The following is a 5,051-nucleotide window of genomic DNA, read 5'->3' as shown; positions in this document are numbered from 1 at the left end:
TTTACAGTATTACTGTTGATGAATCACATCTCATTATGTGTCTCATAGTTTTTGATTTACCCCGGTTAAATAACTATTTTTAAATCTAACCGCCAAATCGATCATTATCATATTTCAATTATAATATGTGTCGGCTGTTCCTTAGAAGGCTGTCTAGCCCTAGAAAATTAATTAATATAAAAATTAATTTTTTATATTTAAGATATCTGTCCTGTATCATTCATTGATATTACTTAAAGAAGGTGAAACCTAATATGCGTATTTATAATCGATTAACGTTTCATCGTTTCATCAAATTCCAACACTGAAGTATTATTTTTTTGATTCTTATAAAGAAATCTCATAAACAAATTTGATAAATAAGCGCCTCTGGACATATAAAATACATTTTTTCTGCGCCTTTTGTTTTGCCTAAAAAAATGAAAATTCCATAAAAGAAATGTATAATAAACAATATTGACCATGGTTATAAACAATAATGATTAACAGATATATAAATGAATCATGGTGCATTTTTCTCATCCATACTTCATTTCAATGTCGCAAGGGTACTCCTCGACAATTCTTCAAGCTAGGTTCAGTTGCTCTACATTTCTAGCATAGACTTTGAGATCATCCACGTGAAATAAATAGAGTAATCTTTTGCTTTTGATATCCAAGTTTGACGCAAAAGCAGCCTTGTGAATAGCAAAGTGCGAGAGACAGTGGCTATATCTAAAGGCAAAATAAGAGAGGGTTCGTGGTGTCACCCTGAACGACGCGTTTCTAAAAGGTGATGCTGATGGTTGTGACATTTCCCACAGACAGATGAAAAGTATATGGTAGATTAAATCGAAAGCTTTCCGGTAGTTGATCCAAAGCTTCAAACAGGCAGCGTTAGCAGAAGGCTGCACAGGTCCGATTGTCTCAACAATACTACCATTCAAGACAGCTGTGAAGATCTTACACATTGTGTTCAAACAAGTTATTAGCCTGTAATTTTTAGGGTCAAATAAGTTACCTTTCTTCGGAAGGATTACAGTGCGTCCTTCCACAAAACACTTCGGAATAGGCTTTTCCGAATTTAGATATTAGGTGAAAATTCAGTAGACTGAGCATGATGGATGTGCATTTCTCCTTAGGTATTAATGGGGGCACTGCACACCTCCTCAAAGCTATTTATGTTCATGGTGTCTTCATTCTGTGGATGCCGAAATTCACAGCCTTCTCTCCAAAATGCCTCGCCGTCTTCTAGTTTGGACGGCAGCATCATATATACCACAATTGATGATTCAGATGTCGTACTCTTAGGAAAAATCTCCACGAAGTGCTTCATCCAGTTAAGTAAGATCATTAGGCTAGAGAGAAACCTGCATAGAGTTTAAAATCAGAAGTGAGGAAAGTGCATTACTCCATCCAGATTTCTCACTTCTACAAAACCTGGATGACAAAAACAGAGGTTAAAGACTTCCTCTAACGGTTCCACAACAATGAAATGCACGAAAACTTGGGACAGAAATGTAAAAGATCAGTTCTCGTGATCAAAGGTAACGTGTGCTTTCTTCAAATTGTTAAGACTTAACTTAAGCACAGAGGGTTAATTTTCACATGTCAGGACGACTTATTTCCAGATAGAGCGCGGCTCTGAGAGTATTTTGAAATTGTCCAAAACAAGAAAAGCCGAATTTACTGGAAATACATTCGTTCCACAATAGTCCCCATTGCATACTCGACACTTCACATCGTCCTTAATGACTGCGAGAAACGAACTCTGTTTGAAATCGAAATATAGCTCCGGACGATAACAACATCACAGTTAGGAAGAACGAAAAGGAGGAGCGGCATCGAGAATGTACCTAAAATATTTATTTTAAACGATTGTCCTTTTGGTCCATGCTGTTGAAGATGTGAAGCACTCACTGGTTAGTAACCTCAAAGTCATACCCACTTACTAAAAACATGCCGAGGTACTTGCGAAATAGATGCAGACAGCTGTCGTTCTTGGGTCACTCCGTTTTCAAGGCACACAAGGGTTTCATCAGCCCATCACACAGTGGTTCAGGAATGTGTTTTCGAGAAAAAAATTTAGTTGCAGTTTGCAATTTTCGAATGGTTCACTTTTTTCAAATCACGCACTATACAATTTTTAAGAAACGTAAAGTTGCCGAAATTTGGTTCTTTTAATTAAAAGAAATTTCAGCAATAAAAAAAATCAGGAAGAAAGTAAAAAGATTAAATTAATATATTTTTAATGTATTGAAAACAATGCAAAAAGACTTAGAATTGTTTAAAAAAATGATTCCAAAATTATAATTTACTGCCAATGAATGGTTTAATAATTGAAATTATGATAATTAGAAATATTCATAAACAAATGCGGAGATTTAATTGTTCTTCAGAGTAAATCATGTTTTAAGATGAAGAGGCTAGTAAAATCCCAAGGTAAAGAGTCGCCATGTCAAGGGAACTATCCTTGATGTTCACTAGTCGATTTTCAGAAGACTCGAAAGAGAGTTAGGGATCTCCTTGTGTAAAGGCTCCGTGTCTATCGCGGAGTGGTCGCTGGTCAATTTCGAGTAAAGAACACTCACACACATGCACTTACATAGCACACCAAAACAATGTGAGTGAGAATCACTGTGCTCTGCATAGAGTTCGGCGTCATGCACTGTGCGATAGGGGACGCCTGACAATGAGATGTATATATATAAAACGTGGGAAACAACGAATGCAACGAGATCTAAATACTCAATAAATGTGATCAGATTCGGTGTACATCATTGAAAATAAACACGGTTGTGGGGCAATAGGATTTACAGCTTAAACATCACGAAGAGGGGAGGGGGGCTTATGGGATCCCTTGTCCGCATTACGAAACTAACTACCATAATGTAGATAAAAAAAATATTGTGAATATCCATTAATATACAGTCTCAAGAGAACAAAATAATTTCTTGTTAAGCACTTATTGAAATAGATATGCTTAAATAAGTACCAGGTACTCGAAGATTGAAGAAAATTATTCACAATTGTCATACGAAAATATGCATGAACAATGAGTAATAAAATTCGTAATAAGTAAATTTTACGATGTCCACTTTCATCGAATCTAGGTTCGTCTGAAAGCAAATACAATAGTTTAGAATGAAATGTAATCAATAAGAATATTAACTCTTGTGCATGCATATATATTTATGATAATTGTAAACAATATTTTACAATATGCATTTACAAGATACATGTATTGTAATAAGTGATCGACACCATTTTTTTCACAATGTGTATATTAATGTTAATTGTTGAAGTATTTTGTTATTAACAATAATAATTGATAACTCAAAGTACAAATTATTATCCCCGTTGAATTTTCTAATCATAATTACTGTTATATTTTGTTCAAACTTTTACTCAGGTGAATCTGGTTTTGCATCATAGCCACAAATTAAGTCAAGTGACTGATGAGATGAGAATGTTTTAAGTTAAATTCATACGATGCTTGAAAAATCCTACTATGATGTTGAAGGTACAGAATTACGAGCATCATGTAGTTTGGAGCTCGTCTTCAACGCTGTTATACTTAAACAGTGGTAGAGAGAGTTGGATGTGACAACAGTCACCTCTGGATGCTTTCTTTGAGGTACCATCTATACCTTAATAAAACCGTTCAGTGCATCTTGCGTACAAATTGCGTGAAGCCGAAATCACAATAGGATGGTGTTAATGTCTCAATGTGCCGAGGGTGAACAATTTTAGTAACATGGTTTATAGGCTTTCTAGTTCTATTTCCTTTTTTATATAAGTTAATCGACCCAAATTGCACCTAACTTTGCTGACATCCATAACCAACCAGACCTTCCATAGTGGATCTGGATCCCCTGCTGGAACAAAAATTACATTTGCAGGCCCAGTTCTGTGGCCCAACGTTCTAAAGGTTGCCATAGCTGCACAGTACACAAGAGTTTGCACCTCTAACGCAGTTTGTGTTACGTTTAAAGAAGTAGGTAAGCCCTTGGTGTTGAGGTGTTCTATTAGTGCAGCATATCATTTGTGATGTTTATTTTGGGCAGAGAATGCCTTAGTGTTGATTTTACATATCTGAACTCTAGTAAAGCAAGACCAAAATTACTTTCAAGGTGCTGTAGTTTTTCTGGGATTTCTATACCCATATCATCGTTATTAATATCCGGATGTGGTTCTAATAGATCCGGTACATGATGTTCATTATCCCTAGAACCAATGCCTTCAGCTTCAATGAAGTATTCTTTGTCCACATCTTCCAAGGGGAGTTCATCAATAAGAAAATGCTGTTCCACTTTCATTTTGATAGCAGCTATTTCAACAGCTTTTTTTGTTGCTGAACCTCTGCTTCTGTCTCTGGTTATATAGGGCCATCCACCTGTGGAGGATGTGGTAGTGTTGAATCATCAACAGGTTGAGGAAGAACATCAGTTGCCCCTGCTTGACTGTATGACGCGACGTCCTCTAACTGATGCTCATTGCCATCGTTTTTCTATGCCAAATCATCCTGTTTTTTAATCTCCATTGCTCGGTCTTCTTTAATGTGTAGATTAGTCCTGATGTCCTTCACCTTAGAGATAAGATCTCTTCGTGCGACTTTCTGTATATTACGATACTTCGCAGCAAATTCTGTTCTTGAATTGTATCCTTTTTCCATTTTTCTTTCAAACTTCGCACTTTCGTAATAAAGACGCACCAATTCCTCTTTCATTGTGGTATCAAACTTGATGCTCTCCCACATTAGCATTATTATTATTAGTGCAGTTTTTGAAAGCGAAAGTAATTAGCTCAGGGTTTCTTCGCTAAATTTGTTTATAAAAATTATCAACATTAATTGTTTACAAGAAATTCGGATTAAATATCATAAAACTTACCACCTATTTCTATTTTTATTTCAATCAAATACTTACGTAAATCATTAATTAAACCTGAAAGAGATATCAAGGCCGCAATGTATCTACAGTCTGTCAAGTTAAAGCGTGGGTGGCTTTACTCGCAGTCGGTAAGGTGTATCGACATGATTTTGGTGTCAAAATATTAAGAAGAGCTCCCTC

General features: G+C 35.9%; 1 protein-coding gene across 12 annotated transcripts in view; it reads right to left on the bottom strand.

Annotated features, from left to right (window-relative positions):
* Positions 1–5,051, bottom strand: part of LOC117171332 (phosphoribosyl pyrophosphate synthase-associated protein 2) — a 228,065-nt gene that overhangs the window by 13,885 nt on the left and 209,129 nt on the right. The gene's annotated exons all lie outside the window — the stretch shown is intronic.

The sequence above is a fragment of the Belonocnema kinseyi genome, chromosome 4 (assembly GCF_010883055.1).
Source record: "Belonocnema kinseyi isolate 2016_QV_RU_SX_M_011 chromosome 4, B_treatae_v1, whole genome shotgun sequence".
Taxonomy (NCBI): domain Eukaryota; kingdom Metazoa; phylum Arthropoda; class Insecta; order Hymenoptera; family Cynipidae; genus Belonocnema; species Belonocnema kinseyi.
The sequence above is the reverse complement of the archived record's forward strand: the minus strand, read 5'-3'. Positions and strand labels throughout refer to the sequence as shown.